The sequence below is a fragment of the Tenrec ecaudatus genome, chromosome 13, assembly GCF_050624435.1.
Source record: "Tenrec ecaudatus isolate mTenEca1 chromosome 13, mTenEca1.hap1, whole genome shotgun sequence".
In the NCBI taxonomy this organism is placed as follows: Eukaryota; Metazoa; Chordata; class Mammalia; order Afrosoricida; family Tenrecidae; genus Tenrec; species Tenrec ecaudatus.
Window position 1 is genome coordinate 129,583,774 of NC_134542.1, and position 12,315 is coordinate 129,596,088.

Here is a 12,315-nt window from a genome sequence, read left to right on the forward strand (position 1 = left end):
TAAATATGAACTGCCTTGGATGTCTGGAGAGGTGGTTGTGCTCTGTCCGGTAGTGTCATGAGGAGTCAGAAGCCAGTCAGTGGCAGTGACTTGGAGCATACCTGCCTTACTCCGCAGAGCTAACTACCTCTCCTTCAGAAATCTAGTAGGGAATCTCAAGTCAGCTTCCAGAAAGTCTTTCTTCTCTTTTCTCCCTCTTGCTCCTGCCATTCCTTCTACCTGATGGGAGATGAGGAGAGGGCAGGAGGACTCCAGTCAGAGCCCTTTCTTGCACCCCCTCTAAAAAGAGAAAGTGATAATATAAACAGTCATTGATTTCTCAGATAGATGGGACTAGCCTCATGAGCAGATTGTGTATTAACGTCTGAGGCTGCCCTGAAATAAATACTAGAGAGCACCAGTCTACCTTCCTCCTTTCTGCCTCTCTTCTTTCTCTCGCTCTGTTTTATTTTAAAGATTGGATTGAACCATACACTTAAATCTTCCTCAACTCAGGAGGAAATGCCCACTAGCCTTGTCTAAACACTATGGATCCTTGGCACCTTTTTTGAGGGCAAAGATTTCTGTTCTCTTGATGGATGGAAACTCCCTGTTTCTCAGTGGGGTCATGAGGGCGGAGGGGGGGAGGTTGAAGGGGAGGAGAGTATAGGTGAAGAGGGGGGTATGTTGTGTTCGGTGCCCTGGATGTGTGATGTGTTTGTGGGCTGACCTGTGTTAGCCAGTTGTGTACGAGTGATACTGAGGACACGTGGTTTCAGTTGAGGGGATTCAGGGTGTGCTGAATGTCTGGGCATCAGAGTGATTGTTTGGTATTTTGAGTGTGAGTCCAGTTCTCCACTCAGGCCCTCTTGCTGGGCTCCCCAGGGCAGCCAGGAGTGAGCCTCCGGCCGTACCCCTGCTTGGTCTCCACCACTCTGTCACCCATGGCAGGGCTTCCAGAGATAATGTCAGCAGAGCCGCCATTGCGCTGGAGCCCCCTCATCCCTCTCCATGTTTCCTCAGCAGAAAAGGTCAAGCTGAGGGGCAGGAGTATGTCTTGACTTACTCTTAGGTTGAGGCCAAAGCCAAAGTCAGGGCTGGAGGGGGTCTCACCAGACTCCTTTCCGCAGATGCAGTTGCATGCCTTGGCTTCTTTGGATGACTATCATACCCTCCAGTGGTCACCCTATATTTTCTATTGCCTGTTTAAGAAAAGTCATTCTCAGGCAGCTCCTACCCCAGGCAGTGCCCCTATATGTACATCTTTGGGAAAAGGGCAAAGGGGCAGGGAGACCATCAGTACTCGTCCTCCACCCACGACCTGGTCCCCTTTCACTTGGATGCCCCCATGGTTCAAATCAGATAGTGTGTTCACCCCCATCTCTCTTCACCCCCACATTAGATTTCAGCTTTACCTCCCCCACACACTTTGAACTCAAGTGTGTGTGTGTGTGTGAGAGAGAGAGAAAGAGAGAGAGAGAGAGAGAGAGAGAGAGAGAGAGAGAGAGAGAGAGAGAGAGAGAGAACTTTTGTGTGACCACTTTTGCACAAAGAAGAGGGGCTGTAGTCTCTGCTCACCTCTGCCCCCCACCCCCCATCGCTGGAAGTGGCTTCCTATGCAGTCCCAGTGTTGCAGGGATCCTCGGGGATTTCTGAAGGAAAACGATTTTTATTTTACAGAGGAGGAGAAGAACAAGCAAAAAAACATGCCCAGAGAAAGAAAGTACCTCACCAACGCCACAGAGCAGAGAGCATCCCTGAGACCTCAGGTTTCCTATGAACCCGGGAAGTGATCTTCTTCAGAATGTCCCTGAGTGGGTAATGATGTCATGCACACAGAGACAGAAAGCGCGCTCACAGGCAGATGTACAAGCATTCACACATGTGCAAAACGTGTTCATACACAAATGTAAATGGACTGGTATACACCCGCGCTCTCTCAGCAAGCATATGGCATTGCCGGTGGACTGATCCCTCACACAAATTCACCCACAGGCCAGGAATATCCATGCCCAGGTGTCCAGTACATGCCGAGGTTGATGGACTTTGTGGATGGCTGGTTTAGGAAGACTTCATGTCCAGGATTCCAAGGAAAACAGCTGGTTCTGCAAGCAGCAAGGGTGGGGTCCTTCTGGTCTAACACACAAGCTGCTACTAAGTCCCAGCACATCTTTCCGGGAGGCTTCCTGGAGATGGGACTGGTCAAATGCAGAAAGGGGCAAATTCCTCCCACAGAGATCTCACTGTGTCCTGGGTCAATGTGCTCCTGGGAGAGCCCCTTGTAGGGTAGCCTTTCCCAACCCCTCCACTCAGAAATTCTTCTCCCAAATTGGGATGGGTCTTTGTCCCCCACCCCCTCCTTTAGAAGGTTTCAGGTTACAATAAGGGCAAACACTGGGTATGAGTAAGTCTGTCCAAAAGCAGATTTACAATGAGCAAACGGGCACACAGCTTCTCCTGAAAAGAGGACTGGGACCAACAGTCTCCCACTCACTTTTACTGGGGTGGAGGTGAAGGAGAAACTGTGTAGGCGAGACCCTGGCAACAAACCCCATCTTCTCCTCAACTTTGTCAGAATATAGGGTTGAAACTCACCAACATGCATGCACAGATTCCTCCTGTCCACCCAACCCACCCTCTCAGTCCCCTAGGACCCACACAAGCACCCAGGCTGTGGGACGGATGCAGTGGCAGCGTGTAAGGTCCGCAAGTTCTTCTGGAGGCCTGAATTGAAGGACAATGTGCGGACAGGAGGGACCTTGTGAAGAGAGACGTGGATGCTAATCATGGGTGGAACCTGCGCACAAATAGACAAGATTCTCCCAATACTTCTGCAAAAAGTGGCCTAGGACTCTGATGGACATTCTCCAAATAGGGGCGGGCATCGCCGGCAAAGCGCTGGGGAGAGGCAGCTTCCAAGTGGCCACGGAAGTAGAAGAGGAAGAAAAGGAGGCCCCAGCAGATCTCTCTGTCCCCGGCCCCCCTCCCCCCATGTTCCGGATTTCCCACTGGGACAGAGTGGAGACAGCTTCCAGAAATTTTAAGACGAATACGAATACATTTCTTGATGACCCACTGCTAGCCATTTCCATAACATCATTCACCTTCACAAAAAAAACCTTGGAGTGGGATAGTATCAGCACCATTTTACAGATAAGAAAAGTGAGGTCCTGACTCGTCTTGCCAGGCTAACACCAAACCATATTACAGCTCCCACTGTCATTATGGGTCATAAATAAAGTATTAAATTAGCGTTCTGGTATCAAGTCTCTGGCTTCAAGATTCCGGGAAATGGTTAGTGGGTGGTTAGTGCTTCTTTAACCTGAAGTAAAGGTAATATTCAGTACCCCATTTCTGCCTTCTCTCCCCCCAAAAGCAGTTTCGACTCTCGTTTTGTCCTCGCCCATAAAACCCTTTGCTGGGTGCCCTGAAAAAACCTGCCCCATCCCAGCACCTTGTCCTGGGCCCTTTGTAGTCACAAATACACCAGGAGGCAGGTCTCAGACTTTTTGTTCAGGGTGTCCTGAGACCTGTCCACAGCTGAAGCCGAAGGCCTGGAGCTCCCTGGTCCCCTCCCACAAATAGGGGGCCCGGAGAAAGGAAACGCTGGGGCGGCTCAGCAGCACCGCTGCCTTCTCCGGGCACCCAGGACGGGGTGCAAGTCCACTGGGCCTGCTGCCGCTCACCCTGGGCTCCCCATGCCCGGCCCTGCTGTCCCTGCCGCTCCCCCACCCCTTCTCCGCGGCGGCGGCGGCCGTCCTTCGTGCTTGTTTCAGTTTGTGCCGGGGCGGGTTCCCTTGTCTTCCCCTTTCCTCCCAGCCTGGCCTTTTCCCCTGGGGTTCCCTAGCCTTTACAAGGCTCCAAGTCCCCGACTTTCAGGCTCCCCTGGTTTTGTTCCGGCCTGGGCCATCCGATGCGCCCTGGCAGCGGAGGTTCCCCGAGTCCTTTCGCTCGCTCGCTGCTGCCAGGCGGCCCCGCAGGAGGCCTGGCGCTCAGACCTTCGGCTCCCCTCCCCTGACCTTGGGGGCTGCGAGGCCCGGCGGCATTCCAGTCCCCCCCGCCCCCCACCAGTAATCCCCGTTTGCCCCGCCATCCCAGTGACTAGTGGGCTCCAAGGGGAGGCGACCGGGCACCCAGTTGGGAGCGTCCTTCCCCGGGCTGCCACGCTCGCTTGGCTGGGTGCATCCGGGGCCGGCCCGGGGTCTCCCCGCCCAGGGAAGGGGAAGGAGGAGGGGTGGGCCTCGGGACAGCGGGGACGCGGCCTTGGTGGGGGTTTCCTTAGACTGGCCTTAGAGCGGAGAGGCTCCTGAGACTGGGCGCGCGCAGGAGCCCGCACCGCGGGGAGCTAGTGCTCCGGCTGCTCGGCACCCCTCGCAGAGCGGCTGGAGCCCGGGCCACCCCTCGCAGGCCTGCGGCTGGGGCTGGGACTGGGGCCTCCTCCTCTTCGGGGAAGGCGGGGGTTGGGGGTGGGGTGGGGGTGGTGGCGGGGAAGTTGGTCCGCCAAGGGCCGCCAGCCCAACTTTCTTCTCCGATTAGGTGAGCGCCTTCCGAAATTCTCGTTCTGGGATCCTGTTTTGGGGGGGAGCTAGAGGCCAAAAAAGTTTCAGCAACAGCGCGTTGCCCGCTACTTCTCCCCCCTTCCCCCCCTAAATCGACCACCTTCTGGGTCCCGAGAGATTTGCTCTCTCCTCCTCTCATTCTGCCCTGGACATAGGTGGCCAACTCTGCGGTTTCCCGCTTGGGTTCACGGGGGACTTGGACTTTTTTGAAAATGAGCAGAGGCCACTTGCTCTTGTCCTTTGCCTGCCCCTGAGCGGTGTCCGCCCGCGCCAGGCCCTGAGCTTCCAGAAGGGCGCGGCCTGGCCCCCACGCGTTCTTGGTAGCATTGCCCGCCCCCGTCACCCCCAGCAGACCGAGCCCCAGAGGCCTTCACCCCGGGTCCCCAAGCCTTTCGACGTTGGGATCCTTCCAAGGACCGGCAGAGGCCGAGAGCTCCACCCGGAATTTGCCAGCAGACACCCCAGGGATGGCGGCCGTTTCCAGTTCCATTCACCCCAGGCCAGCGGGTTCTGTTTTATTCTCCAGTATGTCCCTATTGGCGTAGTGTGAGAAGGTGTGTGTTTGCAGATCTGGGGACTGGCATGGAAGTTAGGGACCCGCGTCCCTAAGTCTGGGGAGGAGGGTAAGTGGAAGGATCAAGCTGTCCTGTGGCCTCTTTCAGACCAAAGTGGATAACCTGTTCTTGGGGCTTCTGGAGGGCAGGACCTGGGGAAGTGATGGGTCCTTTTTGCCCCCAACCGTGCTGACCACCAGGTGAAACTAGCAGCTTCGGGCTGAGGACTGGGAATGGGACAGGGAATGACATTCCAGGTGAAGTTGGAGACTGAGAAGAGGTCTCTGCTGCCCCCAATCCCGGCCCTGGTGAGGAGCTGGGAACTTCATGTCCTGTTCTCCGCTCTCTCCCTTCTAGGTCTCTCTCAAGGCTCTGGGGAGAGAGGAACCTCCCTCCCCCAGAGAGCAGCCTCCTGTTTCAATTGAGCCCATCAATCCAAGCAAGTCTAGAGTGGCCCATAGAGGCACAGGGCCCTACCTTAAGATTTCCGGGGTGGTGGGGACCCACTTTCTCTTATAGACGCATTAGCGATAGTGTTGACGATCATTACTTTAAATGAAAAGTCTCCTTTTCCCTTCTCGTCTAAACCCCCAACTTAGTTTCAGAGAATGAAGCGTGAAAGCTCCTTTATGGAGATTACCGATGCTTCATTTATTCTCACAAATGGCAAACACGTCCGGGAAAAACCTAGCGAGTGAATTCCTTGTTTTGGATCCCCAGCCGTCTCCGTGTTCACAAGCTCACTTGGCTGTGGGTCTGGCGGAGTCCTCAGGGGAAGCCCCTGCTGTGGGCTGGCCAGGGGAGGGGGGCTTTCTGGCAGGTGGGGTGTGGCCTAGCGGAAGGCCCCTGACTGAGGGAGTATGGAGAGAAAGAGATGGTCGTTCAGGGTGTGCTACGGGAAAAAGTGTGTTGTGGGAGACCCCGTTCTCTTCACTTGCAATTAATTAATTAATTGTCCAATCCCTCACTATTTAGAGTGGACTTTGGGCGATTGCCCCCAGATCCAGGAGACTCATGTACCATCTCCTGCTTCATTCACCTTTCAACCCCACACTAGCCCGGCACCCTAGGACAGAGGCACCCAATGGACTTCCTGTGTGTATGCTGGGGCAACTAGCTGTCTGATTTGAGATGGCTTTGCAAACTGAAGGTGCCCAGGTGGGGCAGTGAGCATACGGTGCTGCTTGTTAACCTTCACCAGGTGCTCTTAGGGAGAAGGATGAGGCTTGGTGCTCCCAGAAGATTTGCAATATTGGAAACCCAGTAGGGGCAGTTGTACTTTGTCTTCTAGGATCTCTGTGGGTCAGAATTGACTCGATAACAATATTTTGTTGTTTTTGAAAATAAAACTCAATCATACATATGCAGTCCTGGATCCAGTGCCTTTTAACGTTTGGAATACAAACTTCACCTGGTGACCTGGTGGTTGTCCGTCTCTTCCTTAATCAGGGGTGATTTGGCCATGTCACAAGAGGCAGCAGGGAGGAAGTGGAAAGGCCCGCGGGAGGAAAATGACAGAAGGTTCTTAATGTTTGGAGACAGAACAGAGAAGTCTGAAGAGGGACTACATAAACTCAGGGAAGGAGCCTTTCAGATTTCAGGCTTAAATTCCTTTGTGACACTGTGTTATTAACTCCAACACAGCAGCTTCTCCACATTCCGGCATCCCGCACTGGGAGCCCTCCCCACCCCCCAGCACCCCGCCCCCACAACCCTCTTCCCCACCTCACAGGTTACTGGGGCAATGTAAGCAAGCGCTGATTTGGTTCTAGAGGGTCGGAAGAAGACATCTTGTGGAAGTGAGTATGAATTTGTTCTTCGGTTTCAGCATGGATACCCAAATACTAGCAGTACTGTTTCCCTTATCTGTAGTTCTCAAGGGATGGTGGCCTACTTAGTTGGCCTGCAGCCCTTAAGAGATGGACACTGTAAAGGGGTCTTGGAGAAGGAGCTCACTGACAGTGTCTGGGGAGACCCTGCGGGTAGGGCGCTGTACCTTCAAGTATCTAGGAGCACAAACCACCACTGCAGAAAAGGAAGAAAGAGGGCTTGCTGCTTGCATGACCAGGTGTCAACTTTCACTAATTACCCAGTCATTTAAATGTGAAAACAAGTATCAAAACGCTCTAGCGCCCATTCTGGATTAATGATATGCAAAATTAATGAGGCAGAGGCCCAAGAGAAAGCGAGCTGAGGTGTTCAGGAGTTTCAGCCCATCTCTTCAACCAAGAGGTTTTGCTACTCTTTTTCATTTTGTATTTTATTTGCTTTGTTTTTCGCTTCCCCGCCTCCAAAAAGGCTGAGACATCAGGGCATCAACAACTTGAAATCAGTTGCTTGGTGAACAGAAGTGGGACTCCAATGCTGACAACCATCTGAAGGGACCCTTCAGCGGTGTCCTGATCAATTATTTAGCCAATTGTCCTGGCCTATGGCGTTCTTAATGCGGAGGGAGGTACCGTGGTGGGATGGATCTACTTAAGGTCTCAGGTTCTGGTCTGCATGTGGCCTGGCACAAGCATTCAGATGACCCAACTGACTTCTTGTTTGGATTATTGGAAACATCATCAGCACTCATCCCTTAGGTTAAAAAAAAATGACAAAAGCAGTTCCTGCGGGATCCTCTTGGTTGATCCTTGAGTTAAGCTGATGATCTGTAAACCTGAAAGCAAAATCAGATGTAGGTTATTTGTTGATTACACCAGAAGCTTCAGGGGCGGGGTGGGGTGGGGGGGATGGGTAGGGGTGAGGTGCGGGGTGGGGGGGATGGGTAGGGGTGAGGTGCGGGGTGGGGTGGGATGGGTAGGGGCGGGGCGGGGGGGGGATTGGAAACAAACAGGCATCACTTTATTCTTTTCACCACATAAACTCTTTAGGTAGAAGAAGGGGACCACAGATTGATATAATTTAGACAGTCACTTTGGAGGGGATACTTTTCTTTGGGATACTCTATTTGTTCTATTGACCCACATACTCACTTGTTACACTGATTTGTCTAAGAAATGTGATTGCGTGGCACAGTCCCAGACCCCTTTCAAAAGCGAAGTGTTGGGATTTCAGAGATATACCCAATCTGATACCAGAGGAACGGAGTGCATCCTGGGTGCCACACAATGTAGTTGATGCCAGCGATGGAGGTCACTTATTTATTTATTTTTTTTGGGTAATGTTCTTCAGAGTCATGACTAGAGAAAACATCTCCTTCATCGTCTGCATCACATTTTTGGTATGGGCAAAACTTGGGTAGACATTTGAGACATCTTTCTGGGACCATTTTTTAATTGCTCGTGGTAAATTCACCATTTCAGGCCTACTCCTTGAAGTCTGCATTCTTGGAACCCTGGATTCTTTAAGGCATTGTCTATGCATGTAAACCAGTCTGAATAAAATGACACAGTAAAATAGCATCGCCTACAGTCAAACAAACAACACTGGGATTGTTTAAAGTGCTTTCCATCAACTTCCCCAGGTGTCGGGTAGGCCTGGGCTGGTTGCAGAAGTGAATTAACTGTGTCCTCTGACGTCCTAGAGTTTAATGGTTGGGGTACAGATACCTCAAAACTTTTTTTATAAAGTGACAAAAAATGTTCTATAAAGTCATTTTACAATAAAGCGACTTTACCCCTAAAGGACACCTTTCAAAATAGCCGAAGATAACTGAATCTGTGGGGCAGAATTCAGAGCTGACCTCCGAGCTGAAAGGCAACTCATTTTTTGTCATCCTAAGTTTAAGGACTCAGCACACCCAACACACTCAGACTTTGGGGTGTGTGTGTATGTGTGTGTGTGTGTGTGTGTGTGTGTGTGTGTGTGTGTGTGTGTTTGCTTCAAGAAGTTATGGGACCTACCTAGGGGCTGGACTTGAACTACTTCAACCTAAAGGAAAGTACCCTTCTCTCATTCGTTCCTACAGTTAAAGACATTTAAAAAGCTTGGATTCCTTGTACTTTCTCTCAGGAGGCCAAGACGGTGAGCTGCCAGTCATGCTATTAGAATTTGCTATGGGGTGCCACCAATCAAATTGAGCAGGTCCCAGAATCACCAGGAAAAACACACAAAACAGCCTTCTTGGATTCCATGATTTACTATCTCTGGCACTAAGGCAAACAGGACTCAATCTTCATCGCTCACACGCTATTTTCTCTAGAGTCTCATCTCTGACACTGAGAGGAGATCCAGAGTGCCCTTGTTGGGCCACCTTGACTGTGGGTTGTTGATTTTTGTACATGGGAAGAAAGAGGAGGCAGGGGGTGTAAGAAGAGAGAATTTGGGGGAATTTTAATGGCAGACGTAAAATATTTTTTAAAATTTTTATTTAATGGAGTTTGCTGTTTAATAAATAAAACTTCACATTCCAACCTGGGAAATGTGACATTGATTTGAGTGGGTAAAATATTAATGTGGAGGTGAATCATGGGATGTGTTTTATACAGCATCGTTCCATTTCTAGATTCGTGTTTAGAAGAAGGCAGGTCTGTCTCTTCCCTCAGGTATCTGAGGATTCATGCCCAGTCTAGCCTGTAGGCAGGCCTTCTCTCTAAAGGCCTTCATGGCAGGGCATGAGAAAAACATACCTCTGGACTTTAGGTCCTCCTAGCCCCCCCTCCCCAACCTTCTAGGCCTGTCCTTGCTCTTTGGTGGAGGTGGTAAGAAACAGAGAACTAAAGACTTTACAGGGAAAGAAGGAGAGTTTTCCGCACTCGGATTTGCCTGTTTTCTTTCTATCACCGGGAGTGTATCTGAATGGTGGGAACATTTTATTTGGAAGAGAATTATTTCCGTGCTCAATTGTCAGTCCTGCCAGGAAAGTTATGGCTGCCTTATAAAAGGGGATGGCCTGCTCCTTTTGTCCTAGGTTGGGAAGCCTTTCTGGTCAATAAATACATATGAATCATGTAAAAGGATTGACATGCAAATGAAAGGCACCAGTGACAACGCCTGGGTGGCAGCGGAGAAACCCTTCTGCAGCTGGGGTCTGGACTGGAGGAAACAGGCAACAGCAGCCTCTGAGCTAGTGTTTCCTAGGGGGTTAAATCCACTCCACAGAACATGCGAAAGAGTTAACTGCACTGGAGATTGCGCTTACTTGCAAGTTTCCAAGCTCTGCTAAATCTCCAACTTTAAACAAAGAAAGTATTTAAAATTAAGTTTGCCAATAGACAGGCCACCCTTTGGATCGCCATGTCTCTGGGCCCAACCGGAAGTCTTCAAAGGTATTTTGTTTGTCTGATTTAAAAAAGAAAGAAAGAAAGCTAAACCAACCAGAGAAATAGTTAAAAGCTTAACTGAATTTGGGAGGAATGCTTGCTATTGGGATATAATTATTATCATTATGAATTGCAGCTCGGCTTATAAATTAGCTCCTTGCATATTGGTATGGCTTTCTTTCATGAGAAGGTGTCACAAAGAAACCTTGGTATAGGCAGGACTGATCTGTGACTCAGGTTTTTCTTTCTAGTTGACACCTGCGGGCCACCTCTGTGGAAATGATTTGTAGGATATTTATGACCACTATAAGATAATGATTTGTATGGCAAGATGTGTGCATGTATATGTGTGTATGTATTTTTGTACACACACACAAGCACATTCACACATTTATAAAATATTTTGTTGTAAAGACAATGTGCGTTACTATCTATGCCTCCAGAAAAGACTTGTGAATAAATATAGTTGCCTTCTCCATCATGGGTCATTAGAATGCGATGAAATACTTGAACTTCTATGATAACCGTGGTTACTATATTTGCTGAAATAGACATGAGCAAAACTCTTTAATGGACGGCCTAGATTTGATCTTCATTTAGGGGTATGGGTGTTTAAGAGATGGACGATCGGAATTTATGTGATTTTTAACTCTGAGTTATGCCTGTGGGCATGTATCCTCTGAGATTTGAGAAGTCAGAGACTTTGAAGTTGGACATAAAGCAACTGGTTGAGTGATATTCTTTCCTAGGCTGCAGGTGACAAAATGGACTCTAGTTTGGGAAAAGACTCTGCTTCTGGCTGCCCAAGGCCCGGGATTAGTTGTTGCTGGAAGGATGCATACAGACCTGTTCAGTGTGTGTGTGTGTGTGTGTGTGTGTGTGTGTGTATTGTGGCTGGGGGAGGGGAGCAGGCTGGGTTTAAACTGAAGAACTGTGATGTTGGCAAAGGATATTGGATATACCATAAACTGCCAGAGGAGCAGACAAATGTGTTGAGAAATTATTATGTAGTCAGAACGTTTAGAAGCCAGGATGGAGCCAGTGAGAGCGGAAGGGAAGGGGGGAGGGAGTGCTATAACCGGTAGGGATTGCACATCTCAGTGTGAAGAGGATGTGACCTGACCATGCGGTTGCGGGGTGGGAGGAGGCCCTAAGATAAATGGGGTGGTGATTGTCCAGCTCCCCTTGATGACTGAATGACTGACCTATTCAAGTGTATGATACGTGAATTGTGTACCAATAAAACTGTTGGGGTAGAAAAAAAAGAAGCTAGGATGGCAAGACTTCATCTCATGGACTTTGGACAGGCTGTCAGGAGGGACCAGTCCCTAAGAAGGTCATCATGCTCGATAAAGTAGAGGGTCAGTGAGAAGTGGCAAACCCTCAACAAGAAAGGCCAACCCAGTGGCTGAGCCAGTGGCCTTACACATCACACTGGCTGTAAGGGTGACGCAGGAGCTGTCTGTGTTTCTTTCTGTTGCACATGGGTCCCTGCGAGTAGGAACCAACTGAATGGCACCTAGCAACAACAGCATGTCCAAACTCGAGGGCACGATTGAGAGTACAAGCCATCCCTCTCTCCTGTGTGATGCACTAATGCTGATACCTTACAAATGAAATGGATCAGAGCATGATTGAGGAACCAGATTTCTCTGCATTCTGGCTTTAATTCATGCTCACTAGAGTGTTGGTTGACTTGCCCAGACACTTGTATTTTCCTTTTAAAGAATTTCACAGGGATGGTCTTTGAGTAGGGGCTTATTAGCTCCCCAAATCCACAACCAATTCAAAACCAAGCACTAATTCTCCTAAATGCTCATGGTAGATATATTATGGTTCATTTCCTTTGCTAATATTGATCTCATTTTGAGATGGATTATGTGTTACCTGGAATCTGAACCCAGCAAGCATGTTGTCTGTGTGTGTGTGTGCTTATGTGGGTGCAGGGGAAAGTGGCTACCGTAAGAGATAAATTATTGAATGTCATTTTCTTGTATTGTGCAGAGGCAGGCTGAA